Below are 23,150 nucleotides of genomic sequence, written 5' to 3' on the forward strand. Positions count from 1 at the left end.
TATTATATAGATCCCTCTATGTTTTCAGGAATTCTTCATGACAGCATTATTTCCCAATGTAATTATTTTCTTGTTCCTAAAATTACCAGTTTGTCATCATAAACAGCCACAGGCAAAATGTGACCCAGATATGGAATTCTATTACATCACACGACCTTGTCCAGTCAAACTTTCCGGAAAGTGACCTACACCTCAGGCATTTGGTTGTCAAATGTTGACAGTTGGTAACATGGTCATAGTATTAAAATGAGTTATTAACACCGCGCGCTTGTCTCCACTCTCCAAGCTAAAGTTTGGTAAAATGGGGCTAATTTGTTAAGGAGTCTACAGCGTAACGTGTTTAATAAAATGAGGAATCACGTGACTTGTAAAACGACGAGTTACAAAGTCTGCAGGTGACTCAAGAAATATTAGGGTCTATACGTGAAAACTAAAAGTAGGTAGGCTATGTCACATTGGCTGCACAATAATTCTGCTATACTGTGCATGCAAGCATAACAGTGAATTGAAAAGGGCGCGCTTCAAATTTGGCCAATTTTAGAAAACATCCATGTCGATAAATGAATTTCTTTATATGCTTCATTTATCCAAATTGTTTAAATTTTTAATATATGATGTGTGAAGCCTTTCCGAGGCTAACATCGGGTCCTCAAAAATTAAAAATTGTTTTGTTTAAGAGCTACTGCCTGTTTTTATGGATTTTTGAAGATCGCTCATAAATCAGTAAATATAGGCCTATTGAAGTAAAGGAACTACCACCATTTAGCTGAAATACTAATCTTTCTTAGCATGTAAATTAATTCCGTCGACAACAAATGAAACACTTCCCTAAAACCAGTTGAAGCAAAACATTAATCAATGTTTTTTAGGAGTAATTTTCCAAACCACAATAGCTCTAAGCCATTGTGTGTGTCCAAGGCCATACTATTTTTGTATACGCGGTACAGTAAAATTGCTGTTCACTTTACCGATTGTGTTCCCATGTTAATCCAGATGACAAAATGTTAATTTAAAGTCTCATTGCAACTGAATTTTAATTTTGAATTTTCGGACTTGGCTTTGAGTAATGGTGACACATACCATGTTTACAGTAAAAATGAAAATTATATTCTAGACACCGTCAAAATGTCAAACTTTTTATTTTTTTTGTATTGTTTTTAAATAATTAACTGCAGTTCATTTATTCAACGTCATAACAGGATCATACTTTAAAAATTATGATAAATGAACAGACGTTCATTAAATATTGAAAAAAACCTAAAATTACTCATGCCTAATTTGCATAATAATAGCATAAATACATAATTAGCTGTAATTACCTAATTTGCATAATTAATTACTTTTTGTGTATTTTTTGTTATCAATTGAAAGAACGTTGTATACATATGTGTGCAAAAAAAACCCGCACCTTTATATCATGTACGGAGTTCTATTGGCATCAATTTTGCATATTAATTAGCTGAACTTAGTCATTTTTTGAGATTTAATTTTTCTGCAGATTGGCCGAAATTGCTAAAATAGTATATTTGGTTAATTTATTATGATTATTCAATGATAGATTTTTTAATTTTGTTTTCTGTAACGAAGTCAGGAAAGATAGGCATTTAACATGTGATATTTAAATTAACGCTGCTTTTTCAAGCAAGCGTCCAAATATACCTTCAAAATCTCGAAATGTGCCAATTTTGTCATTACAGCCATTTGTGGCAGGATTTCATTCCATCTACGAGCATCTTTAAATTGACACTACATCACAATGCATTGACCGATTTAAATTCTGTTTTTTGATTTTTGATGCTTTAATAAAGCTCAATAATGTAGGAACATTAAATAACGTGTTTCTGCTGCGATTATTTTTGAGGTGATATGCCTACTAAAAGGGGCGATTTTGGCGAACGGTTATTTAACGCGAGTTACATATTTAGGTTGAATTTGCTTCGGAAATGGAAAGCAAATATTTTGTTTTATAGCCTTGTCCTGTCGTAAGTTGTTTACCCACCTTATCGGTTAATTTCATAAGCCTTTATGGAGATTTCTGAGATGTTGTCATTTGACGTCACACCGACTCTGGTGTGATATGTGGAATATTTTCATGGTAATTAATTTAGTGGTTGCTATGGTAACCATGGCAACAAAATGTACACATCGAACATAGCCGTTATTGCGCATTTGAAAGCCGGGAGGTGCGCTGTAACAATGTGCGCATCGGCGTGATGACATCAAAGGTTACTCGCAAAGGTTTACCGAAAAGGTGAATTCCTATGCCGGGCTCTTGCACTACATGGCTCACATGGTAAAGGGATATCGTTCGGTCATACATGTGCAGAGCATGATATACTGCACAATGACCAAAAACCCCATATATTTTACTATATTTAAAATAAATAATCTTGGAGGAGGGGGAGGGTCCTTCAACATCGATGCCCGTAAACTCGATAGCTTCAAACTGCCGTAATTCTGTCATGACAAATATTCATTTAAAATAATGATATCTTACTTTGACTGTCAATAGACATGGAGGCGTATAGTTACTAGAGCGCATATTTATTAATGATATTTTAACCTTATTTCTTTCAACTAGATTTAAAAGTTGCTGTAATAATAAAGCTCGGGTCGACGACACGGGGAACAAAACCTGTACATTTGATGCTATGATTGATTACCATTAACATAAATGGAGAATGTGTGACAAATTTTGCTTATAGTTGATTGATGTCTACATTCATGTTCATGTCTTTGCAATGAACCGAGTCGAATTCATTCTGATCAATATAGACAAGACCTAAAAATTGTAGATATTTTTGGGAAAATGTATATCTTCAATACGAAATGTCAACATTTTCAAATGATGGACTACTTTTCCTCCCAGGTACATATACTGTCATTCAAGTCCGTTCTGAAGCTGAAATTCAGCTTTCTATCACTCACTTCAGTGCAGCAACAAGTAGGACTATGTTATTTTATGGGAACAACATAATTTTAAATAGGAAATTTAAGGAATCGGATATCAACGTTTGCACAGTATTTTTTGCGAGACATGAGAGCACATCAGACACATCAAATTGCATTCTGAATAGGATGAATGCCCTTCTGATATCAAATATTTTTGATGTTTAGAAATTCGCGATATAACACATATTTTATGGCAAATTATGAATGATTTGTGGAAAAATTTATGAAAATTATGAAAATGTATATTTAACAATCCTCGAAGTAAACTTTACATATTGAAGGGGCCACATAAAATAAGTAAAATAGCACAAGCATTGGATCGTTTTAGTTTTTTTAAACAATTCTTTCCCCGTCTGTGGTCTAATAACATGAATAATATGAATTGTACAGTATTGCAGTTCTGGCAGCATTTCATCACATAGGCGTACTACTAGGTTTGCTTTAATAAATAAAGTAAATGTTAATATTTAATGTATCTTTTGATACACAAATATGTGAAGGCATGTTTCGTGTTGTTATGTTTGTGGTTTGGGCCCCGTTAACAATGAAACATTAATATAACACACCCTGAAAAATAAAGCAAATATATATGCATAGCAACCGAATTTTACTATTCTCTTGAAATAACCAAAGTAACTTTTATTTACCTTAAGGGGTGGGGTATGAACATTTGGACAGTGTTTATCGTGGGACATTAGAGCACCACAGAAATATCGAATCGCATTCTGAATACGAAGAATGTCCTTCTGATATCAAATAATTTTGATTTTTTGAAATTCGCAATTTAATACACATTTTATGGCAAATCATTAAAAATTGATATTTTTGATATTTACCAGTACTCGAAGCAAATCTGATGATTTATACTTAAAGTGTATGTAGGTGGGATGAAAAGCCGACGATCAATTGAAAATTTTGACCTTTCCTATTGAAGATATGGATTTTTTTTCCCCAAACACCAAAAAAAGTTAGGTCTTTTTGTGAAAAAAATCCATATCTTCAATATGAAAGGTCAATATTTTCAATTGATCGTCGGCTTTTCCTCCCAGCTACATACACTTTAAGAATATGTCATTAGATTTATAAAATTTACTTCGAGGACTGTTATATATAAAAAATGTTAATAATATCAAATTTTAATAATTTGTCATAAAATTTGTATTATATCGTGAATTTCCAAATTATTTGATATCAGAAAGACATTCTTCGTATTCAGAATGCAATTCGATATGTCTGATGTGCTCTCATGTCCCACAAAAAATACTGTCGAAACGCTCAAAACGCTCATTCCAGATCCCTTAAACATTAGTATTACTGTATTACTGTCAGTTTTAATAATAGCCTAAATGTCTTTGTTTAACACCAGGCAATATGTGACGGTATGTAGACCTACATGTTTTCTTATTGTGTTTAGTTTGCTGTTTTATGTATGTTAACAAAATGGTTTCTATAAGAAAGAGACATGCTCTGACAAAACCAGGAACAAGTAGCATTTTTGCCATTTTATTATTTGACTAAAAATGTAAGAATTAGAAAAAAACTTTAAAATAATACCAAAATTATATAACTAGCATCAATAATTTTTACGATATTGATAATTAAAATGATACCTGCATATTCCCAGCAAACACAAAAACGTTTTAAAAAAGTTATATTTTGGCTTTTGGTTTACATAAAAACGTTTTAATAACATTAAAATGTCGGGTTATATAAAGGTCATAAAAACGTTTTATAACGTTTTGTATGAAAACACACTGCAACAATGTTTTTTAAATGTTTTCAAAAATTTTATTGTAAACTATATTTGCAAACATTTTTTGCCAAATATTTTGTCAACACTTAAATAACATTATGTTAAAATATTTGCACCCATGCAGCAAACACAGAAATGTTCTTAAAATGTTTTTTTCAAAACGTTTTAATAACATTTAAATGTCGGGTTATATAAAGGTCATGAAAACGTTTTTAAAATGTTATTGAAAATATTTTGGGCAAAAATATTTTTTCAACCCCAAAATAACATTCTGTTTAGAATGTTTTGTATCAAGTTTTCAAAAATGTTTTTGGAATGTTATTAAAACGTTTTTATACCGTCCCTTTATATAACCCGACATTAAAACGTTTTTTGTAAAACATTTTTTATTTGCTGAGCAGTAGATTATCAAAAAATGATTTTTAATGTTATGAAAACGTTTTATACCCTTAAGGGTAGACGAGGTATATTTGGTCGAAGCAACCAAAAAATCAATTTTCATTATCTAGATCAATATATTATTGAAAAATAACACCTTGATGTTTTGTAAAAGTTCATTGTACAAATCCTATGCTTCGCAAACGTGCTTAATTTATTGTTGTTAATGAGTTATGTACGTTTTACAAAAGTGTTGTTGTTTCAGCACTCTTTACAACATAACTCAAGAACCACAGGACTTAAAAGTATATCTGTGACATTTGAACTCTTCTACACGCTCGCTATGAAATGAGCAATCAGTTTTTGCCAAAGCTCACTACCATTCGCAAGATGCTGTGAACTACCAAATCGCAACAGTTTAAAATAATTAATAACCTTAATATACCCTTTATATAACCCGACATTTAAACGTTTTCTGATAACATTTTATAACCTTTTGCAAATGATGTCGAAAACGTTTTTTGTTTGCCGGGTTTTGCCAAATTGCTATTCTGAGTAATGGGCCTCACACATGATTGAATAGGGATTATCATAGTTCAAGTATATTTGAAAGTCCACTTAATCCCACAGTCAAATATCATGAAATTAAGAATTCCAAAATTTGATTTTTTTTATATGTCATCTTTAAAGTCCAAAACCCCAAAACATGTCTGGCGAGTCTTGTTCTTGGTTTTGTTGGAGCTGGTCACATAGGGCGAATTTCTCGACGGGAGGCTTAGCAGTTGGCTAGTCTAGCCTCAAGGCTTAAGAGGTCGTAAGACCAGGCTTAACTGAAAACACGTTCCCCGAAACACGGCTACCATAGCCTCGAGGCTTCGTTAGCCTGTGGGTCAGGCTTGTAGGATTAGCCCCAGGCTTCGGTAAAATTTGTATTTCTCGAAATCAGTCTTCTGTAGCCGTAGTCTACGCAAGCCTGTTAGGCCAGGCTTACAGCGGCTTTTCTTGGCCCTGCCTCAGAGCAGGTCTTAGGTCGTAAGCCTTGGTCTATTTCAATTGACAAATTGCTTAAATTGTAATGAAAAGTTTTCATGGTTTTTCTTTCATATTTCATGTATTTTTGAATCAAAACAGATGCTGTCTTTCAATCAACATAGAGTAGGCCCCTACCCCTAAGTAATAATCATTGTTCGATTTAGTTGAACATTTCAATTTACAATTTATTTATTTATTTATTTATTTATTTATTTATTTATTTATTTATTTATTTATTTATTTATTTATTTATTTATTTATTTATTTATTTATTCATTTATTTATTTATTTATTTAAACTTCTTTTGCCTGGGTAACAAAACTCAGTGTAAACACTGATTTTCAGTTTGGCCCAGGGGTCAAACTTAAAACATCAAAAAATAACCAATACATATTAAAATGCATTACATTAAGTATATATATCACCTTTTATTTATTTTATTTATTAAAACTATTTTTATTTATTAAAACATTTTATTTTAGTGTTCATTCGAGTCAGTTAAACCTGCTGTTAGTTGAACATTTCACCATTTAATTTTAGTGTTCATTCGAGTCAGTTAAACCTGCTGTTGCTATAAAGGCCTACTCATTTTGAATGATGGACTTTCTTTTGGAGCAACGGTGCCAAACGGGTGCAATTAAAGCAAGACGCAATCTTCGACGTCAAAGTCTTCAGGAGAGGAAGGATCCTTTTCTGTAGTATTCGTATACCAAATTTAAATCGCGCTGCCGATTCAGTAAAGGCAATGTTTTAAGGCTTACTGATCTACTTGAACCTAACTTGTAACGGTCAACAAATAGAAGTGCCCCCCGATATTTGACATGTCCAAAGACCTTGACCTTCCACATGAACTTGCTCCCATGCTTTCCTCTTTTTTGCCTGAGATTTATTATTCTGTAAACATGTACATTTGTTGCCTGAGTTCGACTTTTCGGAGGCATGCTGATAGTAATAATGATTATATTTGTGAACGGAGTCGTTTCGTTAACATACCCGAAGGAACAGTTCTTGAAACGTTTAAATGATCAAGAAACAAAACTTTTCTTGTCATCATCATCATCATCATCATCATCATCATCATCATCATCATCATCATCATCATCATCATCATCATCGACATCATAAACTATGCACTCATGCTAAATTCGCAAATAGAACATGAAAATATCAGCAGTAGATAGCACATGCGATGGTTGTCAAATGCTTGGTTATGTTTTTGTTTTTGCACCAAAATTATCCTTAAATAATGTTTTACTTTTGACAAACATGCTTATGATTTGTTTGAAGTGTGAAACAATTTTTTTCTTTTTTTTTTCTTTTAGGGGAATCGAAGTTTCCTTTTCTGTAGGCTTGCAGGTTGACCCTTTTGAAATGAAAAAAAAAAAAAATTACTGAGTCGAGCAAAAGTATAGAAATATCATTCATGCAAGCAGGACTCATAATAAAGAAAAGTGGAAATAAAATAATACATAAAAGACACAAAAACAGAAAAAATACTAGTCTTGCATCAGGTTGTGTACAATGGTGTAAGCCCAAGCACAAGACCACCGGTCTAGGCTAGTCTTTGCGCTGGTAACCGTGTTAGTACGGTAAACCGTGAAGGACAACAGCTTATGCACATCTACCTCCAACTGCCTATACAATGAAGTCGCTGGTAGAAAGGGACGAGGTTGTCAAGCGTTAAGCCGGCAAGGCCACTAAGACCAGGTTGAATTTGCGTTCAAGAAACCCGGCTACTGTTAAGACTCGGGCTTCGAGAGCGGGCTAGGCTTAGTAGCCTCAAGGCCACCTTAAGCCAAAGGCTTACTAAGACTCCTATCGAGAAATTCGCCCATACAGGCTGAGTCAAAAAGAAGTAAACTTATGTTTGAGGGGCTGTAACTCAAGATCTGTAAGGAATCTGCTAAAAATGAAAATACCACTGGAAAGAGAAAATGGTACACATCTAAATAAAAAAAAATTGTTGCTGTTGCTTACAGTAAACTTAAGTTCTACTCATTTGAATACAAACACCCATTTTTGTAGCTGCACACGGTTTCACTTCCCAAGTAGGGGCCTACCAATTATTTTGATTGGCAAGGCGCGATATTCAAATGCAAATAAAGTTCTGTGGCAGGTGTGGTTTCGATCAATAATTCCTACATGTTAACATGGTAAAAGGGCTCTTTTCAATATGAATTTCACCTCATTAATAATAATAATAATAATAATAATAAAATAATAATGACGATTTAATATAGCGCCGGTATCCGCCTTTCGATGCTCAATGGCGCTTGACACAACAAGTTCAAAAGATCTGAGAAAAAATATATCAACATGGTGACACAGTTCATAAGAAAAAGAGTCAAATACTAAAAGAGTCACTCTTTGAATGCCTCATTGTATAGATGGGTCTTAAGTCCAGATTTGAAAGTTGCGATATTATCATAGTGTGTTCCATAGTTTAGGTGCACCAACTTCAAAGGATATACCTCCCCAAAGGGTTCTTGTACGAAGCTCCAGCAGGCGACCACTGTCCGTTGATCTCAACCCAGCTTTATCCGGAGTGAAAGCATCAACTAGATCACTCAAGTAGAGGGGTGCCTGACCATGCATGCATTTGAACAAGATCAAACAAACTTTGAAAGACACTAATTGCACTACATTATAATCAAACGGGCCAAATGACAACATGGCACCACAATTGACCGCACGGGAGCGCACGTTTCTGTCGACGAAGTATCATGATACTAAGAGTCCTACTGAAGGTCAGCGTCTTTTTCGTCTCCAATTTCCTACAGCTAACCGGGTTTCATGTAAGGGAGCAGTATATAAGAATGTGAACAAGCTCAATGTGCATGGGACACTAAGGAACAGACAGCCAGCAGCTTCAGGCAAACCACAAACTGCTAGATCACAAGTGAACATTGCTAGAGTTAGACATGCGTTACAGCAAGACCAAAGATCGGCTCAATCCTTTACCCAACATTCCCCAATCAAGCTTCTGCCGGATCGTTCGTAAAGACTTGAATTGGTATCCCTACAAACTATAGTACCGTCATGGACTTTGTTGAATATTAATTAAAAGCAAAAGTTGTCGTTTCAACAATAAATCCTGTTAGCACTTTGCTGATTCGTCGAAATTGAAATGGATGAAAATCAATCAGCCGTGTGCAGCTACAAAAATGGGTGGTTGTATTCAAATGAGTATAACTTTAGTTTGCAGTGAGCAATTGCAACAATACTTGTTTTTATTTAGACGTGTAGAATTTGCTCTTTCCAGTGATATTTTTATTTTTAGCAGATTCCTTGTATATCTGGAGTTACAGCCCCTCAAACATGAGTTTACTTCTTTTTGACTCAGCCTGTACATGTATATAAAAGTATCACTAACAAAACTTCAGAAATCAATTGTTAAAATTACAAAGTTAAGAAGAGTCAAAAGTTGAGATAACCTTTTTTCATTCAATTGATTCAAGAGTTTAGTTAATTCAATCTTGTAAGTGGGCGACAAGCCAAGCGATAGTTCAGCTACCTACAATGTCAACTGCACTATGCGGACTCGGAAGTGTGTACTACCGAACATGAGATCAAAAACTCATTGTCGGAACATCAGGGTCGGTTTGTTTCACTATGTGATGGATTTGAAGTGATTTGGATCAATATGACATGGTTTTATCCGTATCCACACGAACGACGCGCGACATGTTTCACTAAACTGATAAGACAGTCATGATCATGGTGATAGAATGCCTATTTCCAACCAGGAATTTGTAATCATAATACGCGCATTACGCGTCGGGAGCTATAGGGTTACTTCATACCTGAATCGCGCCAATCCAAAATATACCTACTTTAAAAAAGTGCCATGTGAGCTTACCTTGCAAAAATGGGTTAACTCGGATACAATATGCAATGTGTAGGAGTGTTCACATACCCAGTACATCACCTACGAGTAAACCTGGATAAACGTGATCATGGCGATGAAAACTTTGCCGCCACAATTATGTGCAAATATCCTGCGGCCATTCATGTGTTTCTAAGCCTCCTATTTTACCCCCCTCCCGAAACCATCTTGACTAAAACACATAGGGGTTATTTCCTGGTTTGCCCCCTCTCGAGATTTTCTGAAGTAAAAATAATAATGGTGTTATTTTTAATTTGCACTTATTTCCAGATTAAAATAATTTGTAAACTGTCCTGCAATTTATCATATTCGAGACACGTCTGAGCTGATTACAATGATTACAACTCTCTAAAGAGTCTATCTAAAAGACGTTCTATTTTGAGATATGGTCACATTATTGTCACGTGTTTTTGAAAGTCAGCGATATCATGAAAAATAACGCCAGACGTCTATAAGAATAGTATGACAAAAGGAAGATGCCTATCACTCACAAAAGATGTGGGTCAAACGTCATCCAATTTTGTGCGATGAGCTCCTTGATGTTATCATCCAAATTGTACATATCAAAAAGTAATTTTACCCCCTTTAAATAATGGACATTATTCAAAAACGGGCTATTGTATTACAAATCTATAAAATGTGTTGGAAGCAGAATTAATTTCTGCACATTATGACACCTCATGTGCAGCAATTTACTAAATATTGACGTCACAGCGTACATTTAAATTAAAGCCAAGAATTTTCCGCGTTGCGGAAATTCCGCGAAAATCGCGGAATTCGGAGGTATTAGCGGAAAACGCATTTCTGAGAAAAAAAAAAAAAAAAATCAAAATGACCTAGACAACGAAAAAAAATACAATTGAAAATAAATAAATAAAATACTAAATGAAATGGGTCTTCAAAATTCATCAAAATAAAGTAAAATCCGTCATAAATTTACCGTACAACGCCCCATTGCAGCCATGATACCCAATTACCCATCCCAACTTTGCAAATCGCAATGATCGTCACAAGATTCTTGTGAAATTTTATTATGTCAGAAATGTGCTAAAATTACAAAGCGGAGAAAAGCGGAATTTAGCATTTGTAAAGCAGACAATTCTTGGCTTTAATTTAAATCAATGTAATCCAATATTTGAAAGTTGCAGTAATTTCTATTGATACAGTAGAAGGAAATCTGTGTAATGATATCTGATATCTTTCAAATCTGGACCTCACTACATTAAATTGACTGGTGTTTGACTGGTATTGTTTTCTGTTTTATCGTATCAAAAGAAGCGTGTCTAAAAGTTAGACACTAAAAATATTTCAAAATGAAAAATTGCATATAAACAAAACATAGGCCTACCTCTTGCACACTTGCGGAGTCAAATACAGAATTCATGTAGTAGAGATATCAATTTGTTCAAAGTGGTTAACTTTATAGTATCCCCTAAAAAGAGTAGATTTAAAAAATTTACTTCTTGGTACGTGTCAATTTGTTTCTTTATGGTACAATACTATTTCGACAACACGATACAAATGTTATGTTTCATATGTCAGTAATATGATGCATAGGTGACGGAATCTTATCGAAACTGATTTATAAACGACTGATTTGATAGAATATGATATTATTGCCAAGAATGTGAAGAGTTTACCAACGATCATACGTAGGACCAAGTGGTCTAAACTGAACTAAAATGATTCTTGAAAATTAGTCAGGAAAAAAAAAAAACATGGCAAAATATTCCCTTGTACAATGTCTTTGCTATACTAAAATATAAAACACCTGTAAAAGTAGGATACAGGGTTAAAGTTATTTTGAGTTCACCATAACAGTATTGGCCTTCTGTATAAGTATATAAAGCGGGGATCAGTTACCTGAAACTTCAACATAAAGCCCAATTTACCTCCAAACTTGGGTTTTGCCCCCGTTTCTCCCAGTTATTGAAAATCCAGACACCCCCTCTCCCCGAATACTCCCATCTATACCCCCAATGGCATAGCTCTATGGAAGAAAATAAATTTTAAATAATAGTTGGTGCCTCCACTGTTTCCATTAATACTTGCGACGTCTGTCAATCTCAAAGTGTCTTGATTTCGTCAGTGTGCTTCTGGACTTCTCAGTAAACATTGTTTTTCAACTTTAATCTAAATCTAAACATTTATTCAGATAAATCACATCATCAAAAGACATTTGAATCTAGAAGAAAGGGATAAAACGAAACAAACAAAATAATACTGACGGGTACTGACTGAATATGTTGGTACTGTATTTACGTTGAAATGTTGAATGCCACGGATAATGAGCGTCTATTGGAGAATATCGAATTAAAAGCGACATCTTCAAAGTTCGCAAATACATGCTTTAGATAAAAAAATAAATGCAAAGAGAATAAATATTATATGTTTTCAATTTGTGTTTTTGTATGTTATGCAATATATTTATTGACTGTATGATGATAATGCTGAATAAATTCTAATCATTCAAATCAAATCAAATCAAATCAAATCAAATCAACGCCATTGATCCTCGATGAAGAGCATGAAGAGATCAACATTGTTTCTTAGGTTTAATAATAAAAATTGTTTTGACTTTTCCATGGCAAATTCTAGACAGAAACATAACGATGCCAAAATGTTTGCGAATATTCGCACAACTTGGTTAAGCGAAACTTCGCATTGATATCATAAATAATTGCAAATTATTACGATTATTCCCAATGTCATGTAATGATATTGGGAATATTCGCAATAAGGCCAAGTAAAAATAAAAACATGTTTCTCGTCCAGGTTTTTAAAAATTAGGAGAATGAGGGGCTTTTTATTTTCTATTTTTTATTGGAAAACGACGCTAAATACCTGTATTTGACACCATATTTCGGGTATTCGACATACAGATTGATATCTGAGAAAAAGGAGGAGGCCCTTTTTATTTTATTGTTTTGAGAGGTAGACCCTCTAGTGATCACAAAACTCTTCTTAAATGATGTATTATGCATTTACAAAGCCGTAAAATAAGTTTCAACTTCTGAAACATCTTTTTCAACAAGTTATATCTGAAAGTTTACAAAATAAAAAGAAATTTGAAAAATCTTCAAAAAATGAGGAGGGCGCGGACGAGAAACATGTATTTTTTTTTACTCAGCCTAATATCTCGCGGTGAAAAACTTTGGAGATAGTTTTGTTTGAACTTTTTTCACAATAATGCTGCGACTATAAGAAAACGGTCAATTAACAAATTTGAGCTGACCCGTGAAGCATCAGCTGAAAATCAAACTATATACATGCTATGGGGAATAGGACACCGTCTATGCCCATGTCTACGGTCTGCCTATAGACCATTAGTCTTCTTTTACCAGACGTTTAAAAAACACAGATCTTTCACCATCCATCTAGAGATTCAGAGTCTATGGCTACAGGCACATCCTCTGTAATAGGCTACTATACTTTCACTTTGAATAGTATATTATATTGATAGTAGCCCTTATGGCGGGTCTTGGTGAAATTGAATGCAAAAACCGTGGCAAATTTAGGCGATATATAAGTAGACCCTTGACTCCAGGCCTATCGGCTATAAGCATATTGTGAGTAATATTGTGTTATTAATATTATTTCAAAGTTCATATCATGTACCTGATGTTGTTTATAAAATGAGAAACCATTAACCAAAAGCATAATAACAGAACAAACGGTTTGATTTTACTTAAACAAGACAAAGTGGTATATGCAAAATGAAGGGGCAAATCTTCTCGTTCAATTGGTGGCATCAGTATCAATGACGCGTACATACTTCTAATGGTATAAGCCAAAAAGTGGTACATCTCTGATGTTTTAAATTCACTTCATTTTGGAAAGCTTACTATCAACGGATTTCGTTAAAATTTTGGATATGTGTTGCTAACACATTAGGGAAATAATGTTGATATTTAAAATGGGAATAAGTGGTCCCTGATTTCTTTTATGACTTCATGAACTTGGTGCTCCACAACTATCAAAAAACGAACCGGTTAAAATGCTTCTATTTTCAATGTTGAGCTATATTTTGTATTTTGAACTTGCGACACTATTTCACTGAAACTTAATTAAGCCATAGGTAACAGGTTACCACAACCACACTACAGCAATGTTGAAAAAGATTGTATTCTTTGTCACCTATACCACCATATTAGGTAGTTTTCCGTAAGCTTAATTTTTGTGATTTTGGTAACTATTTTATATTTAGTTGCCCAATCCATCTCAACTAGGCAATCTAAATTGTACTCACCATTTACATCCCCAGGTATTTTAGTATATCCACCTCACACATTTCCATTATATATCCAGTAACAGACAAAATATCAAAATTGATGCCTCATTATGACATGTATGATATCACAGACTATCACATGTATTCAAAATTGATGCCTGAATTTGACCTGAACCAATTGAACTATAACCTGACCTTTGATGACCTTATAGCCTTTTTTAATCTCTTTTCCTAACAACACTTTATAGAAGATACATACATGGTGTAGTATTAAATTGTCTATGTGGAAGAGATTAGGCGTATTTAATTTATTCAGTGTTATAATCAGTGAGTACATTTCTATAGATAGTATAACAAAGGATTTAATGTATTCTATTCATGTATTCTACTTGGACATGTTCAATAGAATAAATTATGGTTTGTTATGAAACACACATCTCAGTTACTAGGATACAGTAAACAAAAAAAAATATACAGGGCTAAAATGACTTACTAAAATGGTTTAAAAACACTTTGTATGTAGATATATTTTATAAGTTCATGACATGAGGTGATGAACATATTTATCTACTTTATAAATTTGCAAGAAAAAAAAGAAGAGTGGTACTGATGAAAATCAGGGTATTATTCCCCCTTAACTATTTGAATCAACCAGCATGTATATGAATCTGTACAGTCCGATGTAATTGATATTGCTGCCTTTTTTTACTGTGCCCATATTTCCAAAAGACTTGTTTACAATCAATGGTGAACTATATATCTTCCCTTTATTTTATTCATTTATTTTCTTGTATGCTCAGTGAAGCACTATACCGTATCCTAGTCTATAGCTGCATTGGCAAAATAATTGAAAATTGCCTATAGTACTTTTTGGGTATCACGTACCTTTTTTGCCCACCTTCACCTTTTTCAAGTGACAATCCATCCATTCAGTTTATTACTCAATAAATAGTAACTTATTAGGCCTGAATCAAAATGGTGCTCATTTTTATGGTATATCTAAAATTGTCACGCAAAGCTCTGTATCTATTCTGTTTAGTTCAAAATAATTCACTCGGTGCCCCATAGCCGAGTGTATCTTCTATATATTAACATCAATAACCCATGGTATTACTTGTAAAAACAATAAGAATGCACCACTAACACTTCACATTTTTTGCCATGGCTTTGGTCATTTTTTCAATGGTTAAAAGGGCATTACTTGTAAAGTGTATTACTTGTTAAGGGTACTACTTGTAAAGGGTATTAATTGTTAAGGGTACTACATGTAAAGGGCATTACTTGTTAAGGGTATTGCTTGTTAAGGGTATTACTTGTTAAGGGTATTACTTGTTACGTGTATTACTTGTTGTGGGTATTGCTTGTAAAGGGTATTACTTGTAAAGGGTATTACTTGTTAAGGGTATTACTTGTTAAGGGTATTACCTGTAAAGGGTATAATTGTTAAGGGTATTACTTGTAAAGGGTATTAATTGTTAAGGGTATTACTTGTTAAGGGTATTACTTGTTAAGGGTATTACTTGTTAAGGGTATTACTTGTAAAGGGTATTACTTGCTAAGGGTACTGCTTGTAAAGGGTATTACTTGTTAAGGGTATTAATTGTTAAGGGTATTACTTGCTAAGGGTACTGCTTGTAAAGGGTATTACTTGTTAAGGGTATTACTTGTAAAGGGTATTAATTGTTAAGGGTATTAATTGTTAAGGGTATTAATTGTTAAGGGTATTACTTGTTAAGGGTATTACTTGTTAAGGGTATTACTTGTTAAGGGTATTACTTGTTAAGGGTATTACTTGTTAAGGGTATTACTTGTAAAGGGTATTAATTGTTAAGGGTATTACTTGTTAAGGGTATTAATTGTAAAGGGTATTAATTGTTAAGGGTATTACTTGTTAAGGGTATTACTTGTAAAGGGTATTACTTGTTAAGGGTATTACCTGTAAAGGGTATTAATTGTTAAGGGTATTACTTGTTAAGGGTATTACTTGTTAAGAGTATTAATTGTTAAGGGTATTACTTGTTAAGGGTATTACTTGTTAAGGGTATTACTTGTAAAGGGTATTACTTGTTAAGGGTGTTAATTGTTAAGGGTATTACTTGTTAAGGGTATTACTTGTAAAGGGTATTAATTGTTAAGGGTATTACTTGTTAAGGGTATTACTTGTTAAGGGTATTACTTGTTAAGGGTATTACTTGTTAAGGGTATTACTTGTAAAGGGTATTAATTGTTAAGGGTATTAATTGTTAAGGGTACTACATGTAAAGGGTATTACTTGTTAAGGGTATTACTTGTTAAGGGTATTAATTGTTAAGGGTATTACTTGTTAAGGGTGTTACTTGTTAAGGGTATTACTTGTTAAGGGTATTAATTGTTAAGGGTATTAATTGTTAAGGGTATTACTTGTTAAGGGTATTAATTGTTAAGGGTATTAATTGTTAAGGGTATTGCTTGTTAAGGATATTACTTGTTAAGGGTATTACTTGTTAAGGGTATTACTTGTTAAGGGTATTACTTGTTAAGGGTATTACTTGTTAAGGGTATTGCTGAACAATAAGAGGATACCTTCTTTTTCTAAAGAGTTTGCCATAACCTATGGGAAAAGACACAAACATTGATGTAATGTCTTTGTATGTTGCATCTGCATGTGAGTCAAATAGAAAAAAATATCCTAAAAATGGCGAAAAAATTGTGGATCCAAACGTAACTTGAACTTACAGGCAGGCTTTTCCATTTCACACGATAACTTTGTCGTATAACTAATCTCCACCCAAAACCTTAACCCTCACCCGAAACCTATACTCGTATAAATTTATCATGCTTACAGTAAAAGCTTTAAGATGGTACTACACCCCCTAATAAATTTTGTGACTAACTTTGCATTTTTCTCAAAAAATAACTACACACTGGTAACAAAAGTTATGTATATTATAGGGGCAAGGAATCAAATTACTTCACTGCAATTTCAGTGATTCAAGACAAGTTGTTCATTGGAGGTACCTCTTTTCTTATCATAAATAACGTACCGCTTGTCTTGAGTCAATGAAATTCCAATGTAGTAACTGGCTTCCTTGTCCCTATAATATACATAACTTTTGTTACCAGTGTTATATCATTTTTTGAGAAAAATTCAAAAATATTCACAAATTTATCAAAAGGTGTAACACCTTTACCAAATCAATGTGTGGTTTGTAAGGTCCAGCCATTATGTATTCGGATTTCACTCACAAATTCCATTTGTATTTTGTAGCCAAACTTTGCTGAAAAATATTCACCATATCTGACAGATACAGATCCATTATGTCTTTGTATACAGTTATCTGTGTATAACCCGTGATTATGAACTTGACTATCGTGGGATCGGAATCATATTCAATAAATGAAATGAACCATGATAGGAAACAACACAACTACAGATGATATTGTTATTTTCGAATTTATGAGAGCGATACGAGATCCACCGTTTCACTTATTGAATCAGGGATTGATGTCAATACCATGGTATACACTGTAATAAAACGACGGTGACTGGCAACCAAACTGCTAACAATATCCTACTATCACAGTTTGTTTATGTGTAAAACCATGACAACAGGAATGAAATGAAATCCTTTGTGTAATGTATTGCAGTTTGTTCAAAGTAAACAGAGACTGCACCCTTAGAAAGCTGGGTAAAACCCCGTTGGTAAAAAATTTAAACCAACATTGGGTAAATTTTACCCCACATTGGGCTATTTTCAGTAATTAAGTAAACTATTACCAAAGTGGGGTAAAAACGACATTTTGCCCAACTCCTGGGTACCATATGAACTTCTTTTATTAATTATGTAAGGTTTTTTACCCAATGTTAGGTAAAATTTACATTGCGTAAATTACTGAAAATAACCCAATATTGGGTAAAATTTACATTGAGTAAATTACTGAAAATAACCCAATATTGGGTAAAATTTACATTGAGTAAATTACTGAAAATAACCCAATATTGGGTAATATTTACATTGAGTAAATTACTGAATGTGGGGTAAAATTTAAGTTAGATATAATGGTTTACCCAACACTGGGTTATTTTCAGTAAGTCAGTAAAACAATTACCAAGGCTTGGTAAAAGTGCCCTTTTGCCCAACTCCTGGGTACCATATGAACACTTCTTATTGGTTATGTAAGGTTTTTTTACCCAATGTTAGCTAACATTTACATTGGGTAACCTATTGAAAATAATCCAATGTTGGGAAAATGTTCTACCCAACCGGTTTGTTACCCGTGTTACAATTTGGTTGAAATATTGTTGAAACCATTTTACTTCTAACTTTTGAAATCACATTAATAAGTTTGAAAAAGAAAGAAGCATTTACGAATTTCCATGCGTATTTTCAACTTTTAATGCCTGACATAGCTGCTATTGTAAACAGTTAATTCAAAAGGCTGACAGTGTGCCAATATTTAGATTAGATTGGCTAAATCAAATAAATTTATAATCGATGAATTGGTAATCCGATAAGTATAAACGGTTTCAATGTTAGAATTGTTTGATAGCATGCAATGTTTTTCATTGGGATATTATATGCTGGACAAAATACACAATGGTATGTGAACCCGTTCCAGGCATTTCAAGTACACGCAAGAAAATATTTGGCGAGACAGATTAAAATTCGGGACTACCACACCCCACACCCCTACATACACCCACACCCCACACCCCACACACGTTTTTTTTTGGGGGGGGGGGTTTCAGCCACTTGATGCATGCCAATTCAGGCCAAATGCCCTATCCCCTATTTTTCAAGACCATGAAGACGGGATTGACTATACATGTAGCCTACGTTATAGCATTAGGGTTAGGATTAGGGATTAGATTGTGCCTATATCATATTTGGAAAAGCTGCATGGGGTTAGCTCAAGTTGAGAGACTTTATAATATGTTCGCGTTGCGACCGTAGGCCCTATCGCAAATTCTCCCAATCAGTCCCAACTTTTTGATTTGAGGTTTCTGCAATGTGCTATTGCAGATAATAAATGCACACCCCCTGTAAAGCATTTCTTGACTCCTTGCCCTGTCGTGATTTTTGGAAATTCAGACTTGTAAAGTGTCCAAAGGCAAATATATAAATCCAACAGAAAAATCTTCAATTTCAGAGCTCATTTTGGACACTTACGTGATTCCATTCATTTTATTGCATTTTCAAGCGTTTTCAAGTAACATTGGCAACTGGAATTCCAGTCGTTTCTTTTATTGAGAAGTTTTTCCTCTTGGCCTATAGGATGTGCAGTTATTTTTCTGGAATAGCCCAATTCGCTCCTTGCACGCCATGCCTCGAACTGCATAGCATGTGAATGGGATTTGAAACAATGACACTTGTATAAATTTCAAGAGCTCATCAGCTCTATAGCAAAGTGTAACACGCCTTCTAATAGTATTAAATTTGTCAACAGCTCTTTCCTTTTGTTTTGGGAGCATCTTTCATCTTAAGTATTTATCATAGCTGAGCTGACACTACTTATTTGTGTTGCATATGTATTTACATGATTATTCTAAGCTTAACTATCTCTTTTGAGATAACTGTCTGTGTGCAGACTACGAGCATTATTTAATAATTATCTGGATTGCTACCCTGCAAACACAAAATGTTTTACAGAAAACGCTTTATTGTCCGGTTATATGATGGCGCACTCATTGTCGGGTTATATAAAGGGTATATAAAACATTTAATAACATTTAATAAACATTTGTAAACAATGCAAAGTGAACAATATATTTTGAGAGGGGAAAGGAAAATTTGAGCTGATATACATGTACTACTACTATATCATTATAAAGGATGCCAAAAGTAAGTTGGCAAATAACAACAATTTAAGCCTAAACATCATAAAAACAAATAAAAAACATTATGTAATCATGATTAAATTAAGTGAAATACTTAATAATCTTAAGTCTGTTAAGTATACCATGACTCCTACCTTAACTTATGCCACTGTAGGCCTACATGTTTCTATTAGCATCGGATGATGTCATACATCCCGAACCTTGTAGCAATTAAAGTGCAGACGGCTGTGTCTGATTTTGGCGCGTTTTTATTTCGCAGTAATTTTCTATTTTTAGTCAGTCTTGCAATTTCTCCAGGTGTAAATCGCTTGATACTTAAATGATAATAGTATCCATGTGCTACTGGTGTTTCGGATTTATTTCTATAGCTTTATTCGAATATCACATTACATTTTAAACTGGAGATAGAACCTATACACTGCAAAAACAAGTGTTTATATTTAAACACCATATTGTGTTTATCAGAGCAACACTTAATAAACACATAATTCATGTTAATGGTTCTAACACTAATGTTCATAAATTAACACTTGGTGTTATATTACAAACACTAATGTTTGTAATATAACACCAAGTGTTAATTTATGAACATTAGTGTTAGAACCATTAACATTAGTGTTAGACCATTAACATGAATTATGTGTTTATTAAGTGTTGCTCTGATAAACACAATATGGTGTTTAAATATAAACACTTGTTTTTGCAGTGTAATTAAGACAAGATATAGCCTAATCACCATAAGAACACGATATTAAATATCTTAGCTATTATCAATATATTTGAATATCCTAAAAAATATTTTCAAGATTTTCAGATTATAATATAACATAAACTGTTGAAAGGCTGGGGAAACTTTCAATGTTAAATATGTCATGATAAATTATTTAAGTATTTTTAGCCACCGTCGGGAGATGTAGCCTATGGATTTTATATACGGTAACAGATATCAGTTTAATACATAGCCTACATTAGGAATAAAGCATGCAAATTAAAATGTATTGTATACAGTTTTAAATCAATGAATAAGCATATATGCCTTCACATAAATTGAAACCAAAGCAAAGAAGTTAAAAAAAAAACTTTCTTCAAAAAAGTTCATTTTCAATTCGTCTAAAGTTGTTTAAGATTTTTAAATCCTAATGTTTTACTTATATATATTGTTAAAACAAGTACAAATATTAACTTACCTTTACTATGGTACAATTCCGTAATAAAATGAGTATTTCCTGTAAAGTTTGTCTTCCACAAGTTTTTCTCAAATAAAACAGTGTGACTTGGTAAATTCCTCTTCGTTACCCAACTATGGAGTTGTTTTGGCCCGTGATAGACCTCACAAATGACACGCACCAGCACGCTCTAACGCGTTACACGCTACTGATAAAGTTTTCACGAAGGAATACAAGGCCACCACTAGTCAGCAGTAGTCTCTGCCAATATCTCAAAGTTTCTAGTTGAAATCAATGCGCAGTAGTAAATTGTTACTATAGATTTTAGCTTGAACTTCAAAGAGTTCGTAAAGAGAACTTTATCTTCCCGTCTTTGTATGATGTTGATATTCAATATCGAAACACAGTGTGCAATTTATTTGCTTACGGGGGACAGAATACGCAACGTTACACGCACTCTATACCAGCGTTAAGCGTATCATGAAATATATTTTTGAAAGTGACGGGGAGTTGGATAACCCAAGTTTAAATAATGATCCGGTGTGTAGAACATCCCGCCGAGTGTGGGTGGATTGGGTAGGCTGAACTTTATAGTTCAATCGCTAGCAGCGTACGAACAACAAATTGGTGTCAAAAATACAACCTATTGATATTTCATTGGTCCAAATCAAATGGCCTATCGCTAAAGATGAAACTATTAATCGGATTTATCAGGGGCTATGCAATAATTATCTAGAGGGGGAAAGCAAATTTGGCAGAGCAAAAAGGAAGCAAGCAATTTTGGTAGGTCGAGAGGAGGGGAAAATACTTTTGGCAAGGCAAAGGGGGGATTGGCACTCATTCATAGCCAATCGTGGGATAGGCTACCTTTTAAATAACAATAATAATAATAAAGCTGCTCGCATCAATGTTCTGCTTATATAGGCTTCAACACTGAAAAAACTCAAGTTTTGAGATTTCTCAAAATATCAAGAGCTATAATTATGTCAGGAACCATTGAACCAATACTAGGCTTGTTTGTACTCATTTTAATGCATTTATAAGTTTTGAAACTGGGTTCCCAGAACTTGGTATGTGCAAAGGGGGCGAGTGCAAGCATTTTTTGACATGCCTAAGGGGTTTAGGACTTGAGAAGGAGGGGGGAGGGGGAGAGAATCATCGTTTGACAGGTCATTTTGAGATTTCCACCCCCCCCCAGATAATTATTGCACTGCCCCTTATGGGTATTGATATTGTTGGTGCATATCCTCGTTGTTTAGACATCACGGTTAAATGGGTAAAAAGAACTCTAAATATGTATGTGTTGCAATTAAGTTTATAATCGTTGGAATGTCACTAAGAAAACCAGACATATTTTTAACACTGAACTTAAAATGACCTAGTACTACATAATAATTAATTGTTGTATCTTCCTTTATGGGTTAAGCATGCGTGATTTGTAAAAACAAACATGCGACGCATTTTCCAAGCATAGGTAAATGAGAAAACAAAAGAATAGTTCATACCGTATACTCAACGCAGTAAAACTTAATTAGTCAAAAATAATGGTCTATTTCGAGTAATTAAAATTAGTCATCAAAGATATATTTTTGTTATTCAAAAATAAATGATGCACTTTTAATGCTAAAAGAATAGTTATAACACTTCACATTAATTTGTATATTTTAAAGACTTATATTCAATTAGCAAAGAATAAGAAATTATATACATGAAGAATGGGACATGTATCGTGATTTAATTAGTCAGATACATGAATTACTAATTGAATAATTATATTAAATTGACAATTATCAATCGAAAATTTGATTTTCGATTAATAATTAGTCCATAATTAGAAAATAACTAATTAAATCAAGATATTTTTTTAATTTTTCTTGAATAACAAAATTATATTGACTTATTGAGAAAAACAGCTTATTTAATTGTGTAATTAA

General features: G+C 33.5%; 1 protein-coding gene across 1 annotated transcript in view; it reads right to left on the reverse strand.

Moving 5' to 3' along the window:
* The window catches only part of LOC140139735 (uncharacterized peptidase C1-like protein F26E4.3), an 86,187-nt gene extending 64,459 nt beyond the window's left edge, over positions 1–21,728 (reverse strand). The window contains exon 1 of the mRNA XM_072161440.1: positions 21,238–21,728. The gene's annotated coding sequence lies outside the window, so the exon portion shown is untranslated. The remainder of the gene's footprint in view (positions 1–21,237) is intronic.
* Between the last annotated feature and the right edge of the window lie 1,422 nt (positions 21,729–23,150).

Source organism: Amphiura filiformis, chromosome 18, assembly GCF_039555335.1.
Source record: "Amphiura filiformis chromosome 18, Afil_fr2py, whole genome shotgun sequence".
Lineage (NCBI taxonomy): Eukaryota > Metazoa > Echinodermata > Ophiuroidea > Amphilepidida > Amphiuridae > Amphiura > Amphiura filiformis.